Raw genomic sequence first — 24,790 nt, 5'->3', positions numbered from 1 at the left:
TAGGCCCTTTCCATGCATTAAGAACTTGTAGGAACCTTAGTTTTGGTGTTTTAGCCTTGTGAGGCCTTGCATGCACGTAAAGTTTGCAACTTTACGTGGTAAATACACTAGGAGAAGTTGGATCTAAAGTTTGGGACCTTGGATCTCGCTGGAAAGGACTGAACACAAAAAGGACTAAAGGAACTCATCAAGTCCCTTACACACCTCGATGAGTTGATTATGGTTTATCCGTTTTGAGGTTCCAATTGATTTCTATGAAAGATTGGGGTTTACGGTTTGCATGGGTTTTTGGTCTTCTGGACATTAAGGAACCAGACGAGTTGCATAGGTAACTCAGCGAGTTGAGGAGTTACTCGGGAACTCGACGAGTTGTTGGATGCACTCGACGAGTTAAGGTCAACATTGACTATTGACCTTGACTTTGACCAGGGTTGACTGGGGTTCACTTTGAGGATAATTATTGTAATTCGGAATTGTGGCAAGTCAATTACTTGATGATTATAGGCTGTTGAGTTGGAGCAACACATGGGATTTATTTGATCTTATCTTGTTAGTTCAGCACTCACGAGAGGTGAGTCTCCTCACCATACTAATGGGTCAAAGGCACCAAGGCCGAACCACTTTACGATATGTTGTACACTAGCTGAAGTTGTATTATGAGACATGATAGTTGGTTAGGTGCTAGGATGTATGCTAGTTGTATATGCGGTATGCTTGTATGGAAGGCCATGGGAGAGCCATGGCTTCTAGATGTAAGACCATGTGGAGAGCCCATGGATTTAATACTAAAGACTATGGGAGCGCCCATGGAAACCAAATGTAAGACTATGTGGAGAGCCCATGGCTTTCTTATTAAAGACCATGGGCGAGCCTATGGCACTTACGTGTAAGACCATATGGGGAGCCCATGGCATCTTAGAGTAAGACCATGGGGACAATCCCACGACATCCCTATATGTTATATGCATAGCTTATGTGGTATATGTAGCTTTTATAGCTAATATGATATGTGTTTATGTGGATTGTGTGTGAGGTATGCTCTAGGGAACTCACTAAGCATTAGCTTACAGTTTGTTGGTTTGTTTCAGGTACTTCAGAGCCTAAGGGCAAGGGCAAGACTTGATGGTGCGACATGTACTCTCCGACATTTGTTTTGATGGGACAATTTAATGTTTTGAATAAAATGTTAATGTTATGAATTTTGAAAATAGTGGTTAATGTTACTTCACATTTTATGGGAATGTTTGGCTAATTAAAATGAAAATTTTATTTGAAAATTTTGGGTCGTTACAAATTGGTATCAGAGTGTAACACCGTAAATTTTCAAACAAATTTTTCATTTTAAAAATCACATAATTCTCATAACACGGGTCACTTAAATCTTATTTATTTAATTTACAACACAACTCTATAACTGTTTAATTAATACTCCAGGATCCTCAAAACATAAGTCTTCCTCTAGTGTGTACAATCGAATCGGCGCCCTCCCGCGATCCTGAGAAGAACCTAAAACACATATCACATAACATGGTAAGCACGAAGCTTAATGAGTTCCCCAAAATACCATGCACATATACTTAGCCACTCGAGGCTATAGCTCTGTAAGACCCTCCGGTCAATGTGTCTCAGTGGGACCCTCCAGTCCTACAGCTCGTTGGACCCTCTCAAGCAAGCACAGAAGACCCTCTGGTCACACATAGTTACCACTCTAGGTAAAGTACAGTGAGAAGACTCACCTCGGATGATGAACAGCCTCCATAAACACTGTTGCTACGCACCGACCACTAACTTTGTGCCAAACCCACAATTATCCCAATTAGAACCTAAACCCAAACAGTCACTCATTAGGTCTAACGGTAGTCCACTAACCAGCCTATCAATGAGATAAACCCGTTGGGCCCACTAAGGCCCAATAATAAATGGGCTCTCCCGAGGCCCAACTCTCACATCTAATTGCAAGCCCAAAACAAGGGCCCAAAGCATATATATATATATATATATATATATATATATATATATATATATATATATATATATATATATTCTCCTTTGGTCCAAGACTCTATTGCAACAAGCCCAAACTCCAGGCCCAACACTCAAGGCCCAAAATGATACTTCGCCCAAAAGCCCACAGTGAGGTTACGCGGGGTGTACATCTCTTGGTACGCGCTCGGCGTACTCGAGCATGCATGAAACTGATCGGGGACACCAACCCAGTATGCGGGGCGTACCGGATCCTACGCTGGGCGTACGCTCAGTTTTGCTTAAGTCCATTCCCATGGTCTTAACCCGTTAAGACCTTAGCTAATTTCTCAGATCTGGAATCCCCAATATCTCTTACTCCATAAAGTCAATGACTTTAAGCCTTTGCATGGCTGATTAGGTCACAAACACATAAAATTCTTACTCTCTTAAATCAAAATGCTCATATCTCATGCATGGGTTGATTCTCACGTTCAAGACCTCATTTTTATGGATCCTCTCCACTAGAAACACTTAAAAGGACAGATATTAAACTCTGGAGTGCAACAACTCATAAAGCCTCAAGCTTTGGGACCAAAAACCCTAAAATGGACCATAACATGCACAAAACAAAAAGGATGGGAAAGCTTTGAGCTTTATACCTTCAAATGATGCTCCCTACACAGAAAAGCTCAGATCCAAAGCCTGGACCCCAACTCCATTCTCTTCCATGATCCTTCTTCACTCCAAGAAGCCCACAAGAACACTTATAAGCTTACAATGGTCACACACAAGCTCAAGAACGAGGATTAGGGTTTGAGAGGGTTTATTGACTGAGGATGGTGGCCATGAATGAGACCATCTCATTCTTTATATAGGGACACTCCTCTCAAATAGGGTTTCCTTTTGTGCCTAGTACGCCTAGCGTACCCTCTGGTACGCCCAACGTACTAGGTGGCTCTGCTTGAAGATCACGCACATGAGTACACTAAGTGTACACACACGTATGCCCAGCGTACTCTGCTGCCACCTTTTCCAATTAAAGGACTTATCCTGCCATAACTACAAACTTCCATTGCCTCTTTGCTATAACTCTGTTCCTAATGAATCTCGTAGGTGTCATGATGCTCTACGCTTCCAGCAACTCGTCGCAACCCCAAGACTTCCTCATGCCCAAGTTGCAGCCCACAAACCCTAATTCTTGGACGATCCGAAACAGGATGTTACAATTCTCCCCCACTTGAATTAGATTTCACCCTCAAAATCGCGCTTTACCAACACATAGGTTGAGTCCAAAAGCCCGAGATGCAGCACCGAAGGTCCTTAAATCATACAACAATCACTTCGAAGGACACTTGATCCCAATAGGGACTCCCGACCCGAAAAGAACAGCCCCAACTACCGCTGCGGTACTCGATATAACTCTCTAGCACTTGAAAACTCTAGCGGTCTATTTCCTTGCCAGACCACCCTCGCAAATTACCATCCTGCTAATCGCCCATCGACTAACAAACTCTAAGAACATTCTTCAAACCCCGATTCTCAAATCGATCCCGATCGCAACTCAATAGGAACGGAAAGGTCATAATCTCCCACTCTCTCCAGGACCCACTGCATGAACAATTGTCAGAATTCATCGGGGAGGATGAACCCAAAAAACTCTGACACCGAACAAAAGAGAAAGATCATCCTCACCTGGAAGTATCCTCTGACCTCTATAGACATAAGTCCCAGCTCTCTCTCAAACATTCCCTGCAACACTGAACACCAGGTCAGTTCTCGACCCAATAGATGAACCTCCAAGGTTACCCATCTCATAACAAGAAGGTCTCACCAACTTCCCTCTTACAGTAACTATCTCGGCTCACCGTGACACACAAGTCACGAATTTTGCTTTACCGCAAGCGAATACTACAACTCGTTTGAGATCGCCTCACCTTCAACCTATATCGTCCACCATCCAATGACTCCACGCGTCTCGTGGTTCCTTCCATACCGACGAAACTGACTCACTCTAGTCTAGGACATCTGGTGGAGAAAAATACTTCTCAAAATGAACCCATCTACGAATCCGAAACCTCATCCCGTCTACTCAACACATGAATGAATTCGGAATCACACTCAAGAGTCTGATTCAACATCAAAATTGGAACCACTCAATTCCAATCTAGTATTCAACTCATGACCCAAGATTCACGAATTCAAGCACACACCGTCTCTCCAATTCCTTCTGATTATGATAATCCATTCTCAACCTGGGATATAAAAATTCTTGACCGATACGGAGACCCTAGTATCGCACCTGGTTCGACATTCAAGTTCCCAAAGTATCATGATACCCTTTCTCCGACTCACATATGTTGTGGCTCTTCGCAGTCACACGATCCCCTTTCTTTGTCTGACTCATGGATGCTACGGCTCCCCGTAGTCTTACAACACACTCTTACTCACTAACTCGCCATGGACTCACTCCATGGTTTTTCCTAGATAATCCTAAGTGTTTACCCCCACTCGGATCCACTCGCTCTCTTATCACCCTATAATATTATCATCAACTCATATCTACAATGAGTTCACTAACTCATGCTCCACAACCCAACATAGATAAGTGCACACACCCTCACAATTCATGCACTACCACTCCTGATGTAAGTTCTCAAAGGCAAGGCACTTTTCTCGGCATAGATACACCCTTAGACAGTCCTACTCTGATGACAATTAACTGCTAGGTTCCCACTGGCACAATAAAAATCGCTCGGGTACTTCGGTACACCATCACAGAATCTTATGATGTATTTCCTAGTGGGAGCAGTCGGTCTAGTTGAGATGACATGGGCCAAGTTTTTTAGGCGATTTGATTTGGAGTTTGATCCACTTATTGAGGTGCAATGATTGGTGAGGGAGTTTCATGAGCTTCAGCAGACCACCGAGACAGTGGCGGAGATCACCGCCAGGTTTCGGGAGCAGGCATTGTTGATTCCACAGTATGCTACCGATGAGGACATGAGGAGGAAGTGTATCATTCCATACTAACGGATGATATCCACGAGTTTACGAGTTTTATAGGGTGAAAAACCCTGTATGAGATGGTGGAGATGGCCTGTGATCAGGAGATGGAGTTGGACTTTGTTAGAACCTAAAAGTGAACCTCTAGCAATCCTAAGCTAAGATTCTGAAGTGGAGATGTTCCGAAACAATGATGGTCTGGAGTAACGTGTGAAGAGTGGTCCGGAATCTGTCTGGACCGGAAGAGAGAAGATGTAAAGTTGAAGTGAAGACATTCTTGAAGGATTCTCATGTCCGGAATGGGTGCTAATTCGGAATCACTATATTTTGTCTTTATGCATTTATTATAGTTTGTCTTTGTATTGATATGACATTTCATAGGACTTAGTCTTTTTTAATATTAGACAATTAGAATGTCAGAAACAATTTTATTGTCCAATCCTAAGTCAGTATCGCAGTTCTTTATGTAATCTTTACTCCTATTTATAGGAGTTTTTAATGCAAAGAAAAACGACGGATCTTTCACTATTTTTGGCATTTATTGAGTTGCTTTAATTCTATCAAAAACATTCTTCTTGTTCTTCATTTAATATCTTTTCCTTGATCATTATCTTCCCCCTTCATTCATATCTTGAATACTTTGTTAGGAGCATTCATTCAGACTTGACTGGTCTTGTCAAACTTGATTGGAACAACTATTAGTAAGCAGACATTGATCTTAAGCATTCATTCAAGGTTTGAGTTTTCAAACCTTGTCCTTGCGCATCAGATCTTCCTTGTTCTCACAATTGGTATCAGAGCTTGAGTGGTTGTCCTTTGAATCCACAAGATCAGATTATAATTGGTTTAAAATTACCTTGGTATTTCAATCCTTTATGTGTTCAGGATAAAAGTTCTTATATATACCACTTTTGCTCAAGATATCTTAACTTCAATGGCTGCTTCTAATCCTCAACAAATGTATTCAATGCTAATAGCAAATAGCGTGGGTTGCCCTAGGTGTGCCCCATTGCTAGTCGTTGAAGAATATGATTATCGGAAAGTAAGAATGGAGAGATTTTTACTTGGAAAAGAAAAAGGTGAATCTATCTGAAGATCCATAAAAGAAGGTCCTCATGTTCCAATTCGAACAACTGTAAGAGATCCTGCTGCTCAACTTATGGTTCAAGATGAAACTCATCCAGCTCCTCTAACGGCTGATGATCTTGAGAAGTTGTATGCTGATCAAATGGCCTTCTCCGAAATGGTGTTTGATGTTCCTCCTTCTCTTTTCGAGCACATCAAACTATGCAAGTCTGCTAAAGAGATCTGGGACACTCTCCAAGATCTATTTGAAGGGTCAGAAAAATATGAAGGACAAACGGTTGACTTCGGTAGTTAATGAGTTCGACACATTCACTACCACTCCTGGTGAATCTGTTGCCTCAGCTTCAACCAGATACCAAATCGTTGTCAACAACATGAAAACTCATGGAATTGTCCGAACTCCTCTTGAGTACAATCTCAAATTCATCAATAGTCTCGGAAAAGGACGGGGTAATGTGAAGTCTTGTCTTCAGAGTAATGGATCTCTGAAAATTCTTAAGCTCTATCAAAATTTTGATGAGCTTCAGGGTCATGAATCAAACGTTGCTCAAACTCTAAGAGAACTTTCCGGAGGTCCCCTTGCTTTAGTCAGTTCCTATGACCATCCTCATACCTCCAATCCAGGCACTTCAGACCCTCTTACTGCTACTGTTCCACTTACTTCTTCCATACTTCCTGCTGTTACGGCTTATGCCAACTCAAATTATCCTCTTATGGATATTTTGAGTCCTGATGAAGAAGGCTCAAAACTTCGATTCCAACAAGAATTTGCTTTACTCTCAATGAAGTACTATCGTCCATTCCCCAAACCCTACAAGAAAACCTTCAACAATCACTTTCAAAACCATTAACAAAATAACCGCTTTCAAACTCCTCACCAAGATAATCCTCAATCCTTCAACAAACCTTCCGAAAAACCTTCTACTTACCAGCCAAATCTTCTAAATCCTCCGAATAAGGATCACACTTCGGAACTCTCACAAATTCCGAAATCAGAAAAACCAAAAATTGTGTGTCACAAGTGTGGGCATGCAAATCACTTTGCCAAAGACTTCTTAGCTGAAGTCCCTTAAAAACAAAAGGTTAAGGACTCTGCTTACTATGCTCGACGTGCTCAAGAATTGGCTGAAAGTAAAAAGGCTTTTGTCACTATTGTGTCAAGAGATGTGGAAGGCTACTGTCATCTGGAGATGATGATGAGTCAACAATTGGAAGAAATATGTGTCTCATGGCTCGACAAGAAAGGGGAGATGAAGATGTTGAACCCAACTACTGCTACATAGCTACGAACGATCAACCAAGGAGAAGCATCATTCAACAGGTAAAAATTATGATTACTAAAAATAATTTTGATTTATCTGTTTGTGAACCATATCTAACTCAGATCCAATCAGACATGAACATCATTTACAAAGCCTATGAGTCAGCCATAGAAGCCATTGAGAAGAAGGAAATCGAGTTAAATCGTCTTAGGTTATGTTTCGAGGATAAGAAGTTAAAAATAGAGTCTTTAGAACATGAGCTTGAAATGTCAAAAGATGAATGTATCATTTTAAAAGACAAATGTGAAATCACTTATTCTGAAAAAAATGTTTTGATTAGTGATAACAAACATCTCAATGCTAAGATAGATGCTTCGCATAATTCCATTGACACGCTTGAAGCAGATATATGGATGACTCATAACTTTCGTCATCCATGGTCCAAAGCACCTGGCCTCGGAAGCGAGTTTTCGAAGCCAATTTCTCCTCCTTTGGAGGAATTGCAAAATTTGACATTCATGGGAGAGGTTCCGAACATCAAATATTCGGACACCCCAGTTTCTCCCTTGTCATCTCTTCATGAAAACAAAGATCACTTTGCTTCCTTAATTCCCGAGTTTCAAACAAAGGTTGTCAAGTGTCCTAATTCCATGCATTTTCCGCCTTTAACAAACCTGGACTTGAATCGGACCACAAAATATCATCACAGTGATTAAAACTGTGTAGATTATGTTCCAAGACATATTCCTCCTAACAACTGTGTTATTGATGAAATCATTCCGATGACAACTGAAACTGCTACCTCTAAGTTTGTATGGGCATCCTTAGATGATAAAAGTGAAACCTCAAGCTGTGTCTCCTCTGATTCTTGTGAATCAGAATCCTTAGTGACTTCAAAAACCAAGTTGGTTCCCATTGATCAGAAATTTAATAATTCTACTGCAGGACAAACCTCAAAATCTTTGTTTCAACCGAAGAAAAAACCAATGCTCAATAGGAAGGATATTATAGATCCCAAAAAGGAAGCTTGAAATGCTTACAAAAAGGAGGTTAATGTGACATCCCCAAATTCACGGCCAGAAAAGATCGGTTTATTTATGCTTTTAAAATAATTTCAGAGTAATCCTTTGATTAAAAGAGTTGCGGAATTTGTACCGAAAACAAAATATGATAAAATAAAGTTTATCAAAGAATTTCTTAAAGAAATGTATTTTCATTATATAACAAAACTCAGGATGTCAAGTTCTGATACAGACCGAAAGCATAAACAGTACAACATAGACCTTACAACAGTTATTTACAACTACTGGTCTATAAACACATATATCTTCACAAGTTGTCCAACTTATGCTCTCGCGCCACTACCTGTAATACAAAGAAACTGAGTGGGCCAGGCTTGGGAGCCTGGTGAGCATATAGGGTTATCAACCCACAACAAATAATTATATTTAATTTCACCGACCATCAATAACCCGATTACCCATTCCCGTTATCCTCACTTTACGTCCCTAAAACAACTATTACAAGGGACCTAATCTAGGATTTTTCATCGGGATGGACATTACTGCAAAGGGGCTTCCTCGGCAATAAATATCCTAAAGGCAACCATGAGGGGATAGAGTACACGGGAGAACACATCGTTCACAACACCTACAGTTTATGAACCTGCCAGCGTTCCACAAGACTTTCTAGAAAGAGTCCGTGGTCGTCATCCATACTCCGCTAGATAACTAGATCAACAACAACATCGAGGCTTCTCATCATTTTATTTCATCACACATCCACTATCTACCCATGTTCTACCCAACATCCGTGTGTGTATATACACACACACACAACATAAAACATGTATAAAACATTCAATCAATACTCATTTCAAATAACACATAACATATAAACACATAGCACGTATTTTATGGAAATACTTTGTATTTATGTGTTAGAATAAACTAACTAGACACTCACTTGATAAGATGATTATCGGACAACACTACCACTCTTCAAGTAGTAATTCTTCGATGAAACCGGAATATCACTCAGAAACCGGGGTTCTTGCGGGCAGAGCTTTGGCTCGGAAACTCTTTTCTTCTCGGGATCTTCAGGGCTTCGGAACTTTCTTTGGGTGTCGGGATGATACCGGGGCTTCGGGGGTATATCTTGCAAGTAAATCGAGGTAATATGGGTGAGAGAGAAGAAATTTGGCAACCAAACTTGGCTGCCCTTGTGATATATTTATAGAGTGAAGTCTGCCTCGAACACAGGGCGTTCCCAGAGGAACGTAGGGCGTTCCCTAAACGCTAGGTGTTCCCTTCAAACGGGGAGTGTAGGAGCGGGGTTCCGTTTATCTCTTATCCGTTTGACTCAACATCGACGTGGCCAATCCGGAGCCAAGTTATGAACGCGAGGTGTTTTTCATTTGAACGTGGGGCGTTCCCCCTTCGGGATGCGTGCATTGAATTTCAGAAAATCATAACTCCCACATACGATCTCCATTTTCGACATTCTTTATATCCACGCATAGGTGAGATTACGCTCTACAACTCTCGTTTAGACTCCGTCGGCAAATTTTGACTTTATTTTTATTGTAATATTTTTAGTAGGCCGGTACAGGAAAACTTCGTTAGAAATTCATAACTTCTTCATCCGACATCCGTTTTCGTTTGTCTTTCTTCCGTTACACTACTATCAACGAGATCTTCGATTCTCGTTTAGATTGTTTTGGCTAGAAATCACTCGATCTCAAATCCGAACTTCGGGCTGCATACTGCTAAGCTGAAACTTACAAAAATATAACTTCCTCATACGAAGTCAGATTTTGACGTTCTTTTTATGCACGCTCTCAGTTTAACGAACTCTACGACTTTCGTTTATATCACTAAGGCTAAATATCGCTCTATCGTAAATTCACTATTTACGTCACGCAGTGTCGTACCGATTTTGTTGCGAAACTTCGACAGGTCATAACTTCTTCCTTATAACTCGGCTTTTGGCATTCTGTATATATTCGGAAACCCTGTCACGACCACTACAACTTCCTTCATAGATATTGGGTTTATATAACATTTATTTATCGCTTATTTTTATCCTTAATTCATTTAAGTCACACAATTAAGCATAAAACACATAATACTAAAATAATACATTTATTATTATTTCAAAACATGATACAAAGGTTAACCTAGGCTATTACATCAACATTAATTCCTAGCCTAGAAACACAGGCGTTACAATTCTATCCACCTTAGGATGATTCCGTCCTGGGAATCACATATCAACAAACAAATGCGGATAGCGACTCATTATGTCACTCTCCGTTTCCCAGGTGAGATTTGGCCCATTTGTATGTTTCCAACGAACAAGCACTAATTTGACCATCTTGCGTCGCAACTTCTTAGTTTTATGGTCATCGATTGCCTCTGGTTCTTCAATTAACCTCTTATTTTCATCAATTCTTAATTGAGAAATTGGAATCATGTCAGGAACTTCTCCCGTGAACTTCCTCAAATAACACACATGAAAAGTGTTATGAATACCATTCAGTTCTTCTGGTAGTTCTAGCTTGTAAGCTTGGTTCCCAATATTCTGAAGAACTTTAAACGGTCCAATAAACCTTAGACTTAACTTTCCCTTTTTACCAAATCTTATAAGTCCCTTCCACGAAGAGACTTTAAGCAAAACCGAATCTACAACTTCAAAATTCATTGGTCTTATTTTCTTGTCAGCATAGCTCTTTTGACGATCCTGAGCTGTTAACATTCTTTCCGTAATTATTTTCAGCTTTTCAGCAGTCTGATGGACTATCTCCGGTCCCATAAACTGCTTTTCCCCAGCCTCAAGCCAACAAGAGGGCGTACTACACTTCTGTCCATACAAAGCTTGATAAGGTGCCATCTTAATGCTCGAGTGGAAACTATTATTGTAGGAGAACTCTAACAAAGGTAAATGTTGTTGGGTTTTGAGCATTCCAACACTCCTAAGTGTACATGCAACCCTAAATACCTTGGATCTATGTTTTCTCTATTATACATGCAAATATGAATATTCCAAGGTATTACCCTAATTAGCATACAATCTTTTGATACTTGAATAATAAACTAGATAGAAATACATACCTTGTTGATGTAACTTAACTCCATGAGGCTCAAGAGCCTAGTGCCCCAAGTGTGACACCTCAAATGGTTCACACAACATCATCAACACTTGGAATAACCATGAAAAGAAGACACTTCATGCTCAGATTGTCTAACCCTCATATAAGTATCACTAGTGCCAATTTCTTGAGCTAAAGGGGTCTTTATATAGTGTAGCTATTAGGGTTACACCATGTAACTCATGACTTTACCCATTTCTTATGCTCCATGGGTTTTAACCTCCATTGAGTATCCATGGGTCACCACATGGGTTAAATCCAACATAACGAATCTTGGATCATAAGCCCACATATATAAGAATTAACGATTTTCACAATCAATCCCCATATATTTAATTAGTCTCTTTTGATCACTAAATTAAGTCCAAATTAATTCTTGATGAATACTAATTAAGTAACATGATTTCATATTAATATATTAGAACTTATAATATATTAATATGTCACAAATATCCTCTTCTCACAAACGGTCTATGCAAATGTTTCGATGCCATGCAACCCAAATGGACCATGCCGAGTCGGGTCAACTACATACCAATTATATTTATGGACTTAGAAACTAATCCAACAGTCTCCCACTTGGATAAGTCTAAAACTATTATTGAGTATGACTTCAAAACCTTATTGGCAATCGTAGCTCTCAAAAGCCGTTGTCGAACTCTAACCTTGTCGATGAACTCTGACCTTTGTCAATGACTTGTCCATTAGATAAGGGATCATATATTCCTCCATTCTAGATATCATATGGACTGAGACATGGATTAAAATCATTCTCTATGTCCATTTGTTGTTTCCCGATTTCCGATTTATGACGACTGACTAATTGAACAAATCAAATTAGTTCTGGCTTGGCCAAGCACTCACATGTACATCATTAAATCATCGAGGGGCCCACAAATATCGCTTTTATCCCGAAGGTAAAAGGAATGGATAAACTTCGACTCATATGGCTTGTTCTACTACTTGCTGAATCATAGACAAAGTCACGTTTTATAACATCGAGTTACCAAATGTGTTTTTGTGCAATCAATGTACAACCAACTCATAGTAACAACTCATATCTCTAGGTTTGAAGAATATAAGATATTATGGTCTCATGATCACTCGTGATAAAATCCATGAAGTGATTCCAATGAGCGCGGGTTGAATCCAATACTCAGAACTTATGAGCACTCATGAGTGTTGTAGCACAACTTTTTCCACTAACTTGGACCTCTACAAGCCAACCCATGACAGTATTGATTCATATCTACTTCCAACATATGATCGACTGTGGATGGTTTGAATAACTTAGTCATTCCGAAAGAATAACCTAGTTTATTCTGGCAGTCAAAACATGCAAAATGAAACACAAGAATAATTGAATCTAATATGGTATCAAAACCTATGAACATAAATAGAACACCTTTTATTTATCACCATATGATTACACATTATTCATTGCATACTGTTTCAGCTATCAACTTTATTCTTGAATTAAAATAATAGTTGTCCCATGCTCCGAGCATGTACACTATGTTTTTCTAAACAATAGATTTGCCATACACCAAGTATGCACTCTATGTTTGTCTATGATCCTTACTTTGTGAAATAAACCAATTGACCAAACTTTCAATGATTCTAATTTCACACTCCCGAATTCTTATGGCAAAAGCTGGAATTCCAAATTCATGCCATTTTACTGAAATCTGTTAGATTCTAAACTTATATGCAATGATTCTCTTGTAATGATTATGCACAAAGTCATAAAGACTTGACAACAAACATTGCAAAGCATTCCAAAGGAGATCAACTCCTTGGAAACATGCTTCTTGCAATAAGTTTCCTAATCTTACACAGATTTATTAAACAACTTCCACCAATGGGATCATTTCCACATTCCCCTTTTGACTATCACTTCTGAACAAGAGTTACCTCTTTTTAGAATATGTCAATATGATCCTTCCAACAATTAACACTATACTTCCAACTGTCCCCGAGCAACCAATCTGTGGTAAACCTTAGATTGTCCTCGACAATTGCTTAATCGTTTTAGTCATATCCAGTTCTAGACCTTTTTGCTTCTTAATGGTCCAGGCATTTGGAAAATTTTAGAAAGGATGAATATAGCACATGTAATCGATCCTATATCCGAAGCATATCGGACACGATTCATGATGTCTCACATAAACATTAAACCAGTCTTTTGCTATAATATTTTCATTTCTATTTGTCAAGTTCTCATAATTCAGATTATGAAAAGGGATGCCGTAATCATAATCGAATTTTAGAACACAAATAATGAACCCATATATAGAATTTCCTTATGTTGAGCCATTCTAACATGAAATTCATATATATATATATATATGTATATATATATATATATATATATATATATATATATATATATATATATATATATATATATATATATATCCTTGACTAAATTTGATTAAAATCTCAATCTAAGCTTTTAGAATTGAAATGAAGTATAATTTCCTCTCCCTTAATTATAGCAAAACAACTTTTTCAACCCCTACAGCCTCACGGATTGAAAATTTTGTTTTCTATAATTAACATTGCTAACTTGCAATACTTATCATAATTATCATGCTCCCACTAACATGATGATTATTAGCATAACACTTATGCTCCCACTATCTTTGATATGTACTCAGAAATCAGTTGGACTTCTAGAAATCAATACTTTATTGACTTTTTTACCAAAGTTCAATTTTCTGATACTATATTGCTTTGATAAGACTTTATCAAAATCATACACCTTTCATTAGATAGGTCACAGGTGTGTCTAAACAATTTAAGAACTATGAAAAGGGATGTCGTAATCATAGTCTCAATTTTTTAGATCTTTTTCACTTCTCACAAGTCCAGGTTAGTGTGCCGGTTAACCACTAACGACTTTGAGAATGCAAATATCACAATTTCTATCTTGTTAAAATCTACTTAGTGAAAGTGTTTCCTCACCATCATTTTCATGAATCGGAGAGAAACCTTATGACACTTATATTTAATGGTGTATGTGTTCTTATCCATGTGAATTGTCAAAACCATAGTCACAAGACAATGATAATGACAAATCCAAACTCATATGGACTGAACTCAATCTTAATTTCTTGCCATATGGCAGCTCAAGGGCCTGCCATTGCTTCCAAGTTGTTACGCAACCAATTGAGAACTCTAAGAACTCATATGCAAAGCAACCTTTAACTGGAATGAGCATAGAATATGTCAACATGATAGGTTATAAACCTCAAGTCGTGTGCTAGTGATAAACTTACAGGTTTTATTCTTGATTATCCTTTCAGGATCTTTAAGACTCCCACTACCCTTTTGACACATAAGGCTCACTTGCCAAATATTCAAGAGATAGTTTGGATTCTTTATCAAGACAAACACTTTACACAATTGGCCTTAGTTGGTCTTTGTTTTGTCCAAAACATCACAACTTGCCAATTTCAAATGTACAAGAGTAGAAAACTTTTACTCTTACATTTGACTAGTGTTTTAAACCTTTCTTTAAGATATCTCACTCAACTTACAGTCTTGGAGTATGACCCTAAGACTAGTTTTGGAACGAAGTATGACTCATCTTCTTGATTTGACCACTTCAACAATTCATAGCTCCTCTTCTTAGCTATCAGAATGCACTTAGGGAATGAATTGCGATAAGGTCTCTTAATCGTTAAGATGATCATATGACATGATACTAAATTACTATCCCATCTTTTTAGATTTGAGAAACTTTTATCCTTCTGCCTAATTTGATTCTTTTTATTCACTCTGCCATACAATGGAACCTTTTCCAATGTCTCAGAATTACACTTAAGCTTGTAAGTGTAACCATGTTTACTGAGCTTTAGTAAATTATGACGAATAATATTATCGATCTTTTGTGGTGGACTTGACCAGTGCACAAGAATGTGTACTCAATCCCTTAGTCCTTCACTTGACTTCACATATACATGTGAACAAGGAACTAGTCTTAATTTTACAAAGATGAAAATTTCTCATTCATCATGCTATACAACTTGCATGATTCCAAGTTTCGGTCCAATTGAAACTTGGGTGATGAGGATCTTTCTTTATTTGGTAAATTTAGACATTACCACAAATGAAAGGATCAATTTCGTATTTCCACTCTTCCTATTAATGGAATCATATAAGCAACAATTTTTTTCCCTCAAATGCCATTGTAAGGATATTTTGAAATAAATAAAATCATCATTTTTTCCTTTTATTTTAAAAACTTTGCGGAAAAACTATCCTTACAATGCTAAAGAGCAAGAAAAGTATGTTGTTATCTGTTCTTAAGCAATATGTCATAACTCCTAAGAAGTATCTCAAGAATCCGATCTTCAAACTATGCGATAGAAATCCATCTACGCGATCGGATTCAACATATTCTTTCTTTAAGGCTCTTCACTTTTCTTTGATTCTTAAAACATCAACATGTGACCCAGTCACATCATGTATCAAGAATCCCAGAATATAAACTTAGAAGAGTTAGATAGTGGACTTTACTAAAAGTAGAGTCGAACTTATTGACTTTAACATCCTTAGGTAAAATTTTGTAGCTTCGCAACTAATGCCCCTTCCTTTGGCAATATAAACATATGGAACCTTTGGTAATGGTACCGGTACTATCACAGACTTAGCTTTTCTCTTTACCATTTGGTCAACCGAGTTGACTATGGCGGATCCCTTTCCATTGGGAAGAGAATGCTTTTTCTGGATTTCTAGTGTCATCATTGTCAATGTCCATAAAGTTTTAGGAAGTTAATCTTAGCAAATAGATAAGATCATTAAGGGTCTTGTCATAGTCTGTTTCATAGGGGTCCCAAAGGAACTCACTATGTGACTTAAAAAGTGATTGAACATCCAACTTTCTCAAGACTTTGACACCCAACACTCCCGGATTGTGAATATGTGACTTCATCTCCAAGATGTGATCACACCTAGACCTTGCCTTGCCAATAGGGCTTGAGTGACCTTGAACTTATGGGTTAGGGAGAATAATTGGAGGAGGTGGAGAAAGTGAAGTTCCAAGAGATTTGGGAAGATCATAGATGTCTGAACTAGACATCTTTTGGGAGATATTCAAGATAGTTGATCTAAAGTCCTTAATATAACACCCAATATGAAATATTAAGGCTAGGACCCAACACAATATTTTATAACTCGGAAGAGGGATGCCGTAATCCAAGCTATAAAATATATGAAGGTAGGTGAATGACGATTCACCAATTTCCACCATGAAAAACGAAATAATTCTTAGGTTTTTAATTGGATTTGAAACTCCTAGATCTTTTGAGATTCATTTAACTGTTCAATGGCATGTTTCAATCTCGAGTGTTCACTTCAGGTTTTGTGACTGGGATGCCGAGGATCACAAAACAAGGTGTGAAGTAACCATGCAAATTACTTGGTACCTTTAAGTGTTTACCCCTCAATCGATGTGCCGGTTAACCACACAAGCTCCATCGATACTATGATAAACATTAAGTTACCCTTTGCCTACCTTGTTAAATACGAGTTAGTGTGCCGGTTAACCACACACGCTCCACTAACCGACTTAAACAAAGTGCAAAGTGTAATTTCATGGATTAGCACCTTATTCACATTTTTCCTAAGTAACTAAGATTGGGTATTTATAAAAGGTTTAGTTACTTAGTATTTATCACTAATACTTTTAATGAAGGGAGAATTCTAGTCCTTGTCCTACCCGTTCGGCTAACGACCCTCCACCGGTCAAGGAAGCGGTGGGTGAGAGTGGACACCCATTAAACTGCCATTTTATAGGCAGTAACCTTATACCCCCCCCCCCCCCCCCCCTTATGGACCGGCTTCGTGAATGAGGCCTACTAACGGTAAGACTGACTTTACTCTTATACATATATATATACACACACACACACACACACACACACACACACACACACACACACATATATATATATATATATATATATATATATATATATATATATTATCTTATAATATTATAAAGTTTAAGGGTTGAATTTTAACTTTTAAAATTCTAAGGGTTAACTTGGAATTAAATTATTCATAAGTGAAAACTTTTCAAATTCCAAAACTTGAGGGCAAATTTTGAAACTATTCAAAACTAATTTATTCAATAACTTAAGAGTTTAATGGTTCATTAAAATGAAGACTCTTCGTTTTTTTATGTAACATCTTATTCTTTAATAACACTTTTAAAGAAGTGACTCTTAAACATCCATAACTTGAGGATAAGTTATGGAGTCATAATACTATTTAATGAAAAAGTCTCTTCATTTTTTATGTAACCTATGACACTTTTATGAGTTTTAAGATTCATAAATGTGACATTTTATATAACTTGAGGACAAGTTACAAAAACACATTTTATGAACTACCTCTAGATTAATTAGGATTGAAAACAACTAAAACACAATTTTTTTTCCATTAATCTAAAGTAACTCATAAATCAAGGAAACATAAAACTTTTGGTAATCCATAACTTATGGAGTTAAAAGTTTGTTTTATGATGAAACTTTTCATGTTCCATAACTTAAAAATAAGTTATGGAATTCTTTTAAAACATTAACACCAAATTTTGTAACTCCATAAAAACTTTGAATCAATTTTTTTAAAAACCTTTTCATATCCATAACTTATGGAGGTTTCAAAAAAAAAAAACTCTTTACATCAAATTTTTAAAACTAATAAAATAATCATATCATTTTATCTTTTACTAAATTTGACTTAATTCAACTCATATAGCAAATGATTCAAATTTTACAAATAATTAGTTTTTCACAAAAACAAGTAATTATCTTAATATTTGACAAACGTCATGTTTTTTTTCCTTTTTTTTTCAACTTTGAAAATAAAACATTTGCATCAATATAACAGAAAACAACCTGGCTCTGATACCACTATTGGGTTTTGAGCATTCTAACACCCCTAAGTGTACATGCAACCCTAAATACCTTGGATCTATGTTTTCTCTATTATACATGCAAATATGAATATTCCAAGGTATTACCCTAACTAGCATACAATCTTTTGATACTTGAATAATAAACTAGATAGAAATACATACCTTGTTGATGTAGCTTAACTCCATGAAGCTCGAGAGCCTAGTGCCCCATGTGTGACACCTCAAATGGTTCACACAACATCATCAACACTTGGAATAACCATGAAAAGAAGACACTTCATGCTTAAATTGGCTAACCCTCATATAAGTATCACTAGTGCCAATTTCTTGAGCTAAAGGGGTCTTTATATAGTGTGGCTATTAGGGTTACACCATGTAACTCATGACTTTACCCATTCCTTATGCTCCATGGGTTTTAACCTCCATTGAGTATCCATGGGTCACCACATGGGTTAAACCCAACATAAGGAATCTTGGATCATAAGCCCACATATATAAGAATTAACGATTTTCACAATCAATCCCCATATATTTAATTAGTCTCTTTTGATCACTAAATTAAGTCCAAACTAATTCTTGATGAATACTAATTAAATAACATGATTTCATATTAATATATTAGAACTTATAATATATTAATATGTCACAAATGTCCTCTTCTCACAAATGGTCTATGCAAATGTTCTGATGCCATGCAACCCAAATGGACCATGCCGAGTCGGGTCAAGTACATACCAATTACAGTTATGGACTTAGACACTAATCCAACAAATGTTCATCCCAGTTACCTTGGAATTCTAGGGTACATGCTCTTAGCATATCTTCAAGTGTTTGTATCGTTCTTTCACTCTGACCATCAGTCTGTGGATGGTAAGTTGTACTCAAACACAACTTGGTACCCAATTCCTCTTGTAGACTCCTCCAAAATCTTGAGGTGAAACAGCTATCACGATCTGATATAATCATTAATGGAACACCATGGAGCCTCAAAATTTCCTTCACATAAGAATTCGCAATCTTATCCATAGAACATTTCTCATTGGCTGCTATAAAGTGCGCACTCTTAGTAAAGCGATCAATGACTACTTAAATCATGTCATGACCGTTCTTCGTTCTGGGCAGCTTAGTGACAAAATCCATAGCAATGCCTTCCCACTTACCCATAGGTACAGGTAAAGGTTCTAAACTCCCGTATGGTTTCTGATGTTGTGCCTTAAATCTCGCACAAGTCACACACTCGGCCACATACTTTGCCAAATCAAGCTTCATCGTTGGCCACCAGTAGTAGGGTTTTAGGTCCCTATACATTTTAGTGCTGCCAAGATGAATCGAGTACATGGTTTTGTGAGCTTCTTCCATCAGAAGATCTCTTACGCCTCCTGTCTTTGGTACCCAAATCCATGACTGTTTATACCGAACACTAACGTCTTGCCCAAACATTCCTCCTTTCGGTCATTCTTCACTGAAGCTTCTTATTGAGCTTTCTTTATACTCTCTACAATTGTCGAGACAACTTCTATTCTCAACGCTCTTGTCCTTTTTCTTTCAAGGTTGACTTTCCGACTGAGAGCATTAGCGACAACATTTACTTTACCGGGGTGGTAAAGTATCTCACAGTCGTAGTCCTTGAGTAACTCCAGCCAGCGTTGTTGTCCCATATTTAATTCTTTCTGATTAAAGAGATATTGAAGACTCTTATGATCAGTGAAAAGTTTGCATTTTGTGCCATAGAGGTAATGCTTCCATATCTTTAGAGCAAAAACTACCGCTTCCAACTCCAAGTCATGAGTGGGGTAGTTCTTTTTAATGCTTTTTCAGCTGTCGAGACGCATATGCTATCACATTTTCTATTTGGGTCAAAACACAACCCAATCCAACACTAGAAACATCGCTATAGACAGCAAAGTCCACAACTCCATCGGGTAGAGAAAGAATCGGTGCTTCACATGTCATCTATGAACACTATTATTGATTTGTCAAGGAATAGGTTACAAACTCTGTTCATTAAATCCATAAATGTTGCAGGAGCATTGTTTAGTCCAAACGACTTAACCAAAAACTCGTAGTGTCCATATCGTGTTCTGAATGCAGTCTTCTTGATATCCTTCTCTCTTACCTTCACCTGATGATATCCTGACCTAAGATCGATCTTTGAAAAATAATTTGAGCCTTGAAGCTGATCGAACAGGTCATCAATCATTGGCAATGAATATCTATCACTACTAGAAAAACAGCCTTTTACGACGCGCAATGTGTGTCGTAAAACGCTCAGACGACGTGCAAATGTGTGTCAAGGAAGGCCATGTCATAACGAGAGACGACACGCATTTACGACACACATTTATGACACGCAATGCATATCATTAAAAAACCTGTCAAGAAAGGCCATGTCATAAATGAAGATGACACACATGTTTGCGTATCGTAAATTTAAATGTTTAAAAAAATATATTTATATATTTATTAATTTTTAAATTAAATTTGCATTTTATGTCTCATAATAGAAATAAAATAGCATATACAAAAAATACAATCCATTGCATAAAATTTAATGTCATACAATTCTATTTCTTATAGTATATAAATTTGTATTCATCTAATCTAGTTTGTGTTTCATATAAAAAATATATTTCATGTGGCTTCTGCCATTTCCTTTATTAGCATCTTCCATCATTAGTAGAACAACTAACAATTGAAATGAAAAATGCAACACTTGTATATCTGCAAAAAACTTGAAAGAAACAACAAAGATTTAATGTTTATATATATATATATATATATATATATATATATATATATATATATACCTATGAGATAAAGTATGGATCCAAGAATTAGAAATGAATCTGAGAGGAGGGACTAGTTACAAACTCGATCTTTATGCCCCTGCAACTAATTCGGTCAACCAAGATTTGACCAAGGAAAATACTGTAAAATATAAATGAAATTCACACATGAAATTCGATCAAAATATGAACATATTGAATACTAATTATGCAGGCCAAAGAAGTTGTTAAGAAACTGCATTCCAACTATGTCATTCATTAGCTATACAAGATTCAATCGAATTTTAAACAACTGATTTTAAATTCACAAGTTTAAATAATTAGATATATTACATTCCTGTATGGAATTTCATGTAGATGTTAAAATTGAAAGATAAACAATTTACCTTAAGATGCCTTTGGGTTCAAAAGGGGCATAGCACCATGAAGGTGTGGATTCTGAAACTTGACCACTTTCAGATATCTTACATTCTTGTATGCAAATTGTATAGTATTATATACAGTACATATATACAATATATGAATTTCAATATATATATATATATATATATATATATATATATATATATATATATATATACCTTGAGTTTTCTGTAAGCATGCTTTTGATATAAATGATCAGTGCCAAGAATATATATGTCTATCATTCCAGCAGCATTGCAAGTAGGCCTAAGATCACCTCTAATGGAACATGTCACCTATAGTCAAGATATGATTTATTTAAAAAATATAATACTAATTATTATATAATGGGTTTAACCAAATAGGATACGAGAATGGGGTCATATAGTACGGATTGTACTTCCATTTTAAAAAATTAATGAAGATAATGAATGCAAGTCCTTGAATTGCCAATCTGCAATGTACAATCCATATGTCAATCCCATGTAGATGGCCAACAACACACCTACACCAATAATAGACTTAGTTTCAAAGGGTATTTACTAGCCAATAAAATCTTTAGGACTTCTTTTTTATTGACCAAGTCAACATGTGTATTTGCTTACCATTAAGTTAGGAGGAAAAAAGAAGGGTAAATATGTAAAGGGCTGGTGTCTTAATACATCAAGCCAAGTTATTTGGCTTAACTCATTTAGTTGTTCTGTCCACATTAAGTCAAAAAGAACCAGATTAAGTGCTAAGCCCATTATGTTAAAAAGATACAACCCTTTAGATAGTTTATCAGAGGTCAGATTATTACAAGTTAAATAATCAACAAATCTAACAAAAGATTGAGAGTATCAATTCTCACCAGTTCCAAATATAAACCCGGAAGAATGGTTCTTTCTTGTAGGTTTGACAGGGAATCCAAATTTCACACAGTGTTGCAACAATGTATCCAATTTCTATCCTCTGAAATGATGACAATAATTAGGAAAATCGGAAATAATTAAGAGACATTCCATACATGTAATAGTGGATTAATGAGAATTAGATGAATAGTGATAAGACATTGTGGTGTGTTAATGTATTGATTGGTCAAAGTCAATGACAGCTGTAGGATGTCAAGCAGGTGTATTTTCTCAACATCAACTCCATATGTTAATGAAGTAATCCCATGTAGGTAACCACCTTGACAAAAAACACCAAGAAGAAAAGGCTTCATTGCTCTTATTATTGCTTTCCATGTGGCTTCATATCTGTTTGGAATTTTCTGATGTTTAAGAAAGATAAAAGAGTGCTTTTGTTATTTGACTAATTTCTATTACAAAATCAAAGACACACATACATATATTGCTTAATCTAAACATTGTGTAGAGGTTATTCAGCAAAAATCTAGATATGCCTGCCTCACTGCTGGTTTTTCAGCAAAAATCTGGGAAACATTTTCGTGTATTAATAATAGAGAAGAAAAAAAACATCATCAAATAAAGATGAACATGAAAATACCTGGTGAATCATCTCTTGTGTCAAGTTAAATGCAACTTTGTTTGACTGAAACAAAAACAAGTTTAACTGGTTCCAAAATCTAAATTTCTTTCAAAAGATGCAAAAAGTGTGATGGGTTTTGAGCATTCTAACACTTCCTAAGTGTACATGCAACCCTAATAACCTTGGATCTATGTTTTTCTAATAATCATGCAGAGTTGTTTTCCAAGGTTATGAACCTATCTAGCATACATGGGGTACAATTTTATTTGTATAAAAGATAGAACTACATACCTTGTTGTTGAAAGTGTTCCTTGAAACCTTGTGAGCCTAGCACCTCAATGCCTCAAGTGTTTCACACAACACCAAATGCAAAGAATAAACTTGAGAGAATACTCTAACACATGCAAAATCGGCCAAGCCCTCTTATTTCTTAGTGTAACCGATTTTGGGGAGAGTTACATTGCTTATATAGTGTGTTGCATTAGGTAAACCCTAATGTTCCATGACTCTTCATTTCTTGATCCATGGGTTAACTCCATGGAGCATCCATGGAGCATCTTATGGGTGGAACCCAACTTGATAATCCATGGAGCATCTTAGTCCACTATATAAGATATGGAAGATTTACTTAATATACCCATATATCTAATTAGTTATCTTTTGATCACTTAATTAATTCTTGATCAAAACTAATTAAATAATATTATTAATATATTAGAACTTATAATATATTAATAAACCATATGTGTTATTTCACTCATTTAGTTTATCCAATTGCATGGAGCCATGCAACCAAATGGACCATGCTGGGTCGGGTCAAGTACTTACCAGAAATAGTTATGGACTTACACACGTTATCCAACAATCTCCCACTTGGATAAGTCTAATAACTATCACTGCAATACTTCAGGAACCGATCGGCAATCATAGCTCTTTTAAGGTCTCTCAAAACTGAGAAGATGTTGATACGCCATTTAAGATAAGTGTTCATATAATCCTCTGTTCTAGATATCAGCCGGACAATTACATGGAACAATGTCTTACTTATTGTCCAACAGTTTGTTTCCCGATTCCCGATTTGTTTGACAAAGAGCTTAATTGAACACATCAACTTAGTTCTGACCGGGCCCGATACATAGGTCAAAACAAAATCATCGAGGGCCTAGATATCAGCTTCTAATCCAAGAAGGAAGATATAAACTTCGACTCATATGTTTGTTCTACTACTAGTTGAATTATACACAAAAGCACGTTTTATAACATCCAGTTATCAATGCGTTTTCGTACAATCAATGCATAATCAATTCATAGGCAACAAATCATATCTCTAGGTTTGAAGACTTATATGATATTACCGTCTCACGATCACTCGAGATAAAATTCCATGAAGTGATTCCAGTGAGCGTGGGTTGATTCCAATACTCAGAACTTATGAGCACTCATGAAGTGTTGTCTTATATCTTGACACCTACAACCAACTTCATGACAGTCCTACTTCATATCTACTTCCAACATATGACTGACTGTGGAAAGTTTGAATAATATGTGAAACCACAACATACTATTCTGGAAGTCAAAACATGCAAAAGAAATTATAGAAAACGATTGACAAAAGATAGTAACACTTTACTCATAAATAAACACAACTTTTATTCATCATCAAATGAAAATTACACTTTACAAATTTCATTATCTAACTACTAAAACTTATATCATCCTTCAGCCCTATGCTCCGAGC

This window comes from Lactuca sativa, chromosome 5 (genome assembly GCF_002870075.4).
Source record: "Lactuca sativa cultivar Salinas chromosome 5, Lsat_Salinas_v11, whole genome shotgun sequence".
Classification (NCBI taxonomy): Eukaryota; Viridiplantae; Streptophyta; class Magnoliopsida; order Asterales; family Asteraceae; genus Lactuca; species Lactuca sativa.
The sequence above is the reverse complement of the archived record's forward strand: the minus strand, read 5'-3'. Positions refer to the sequence as shown.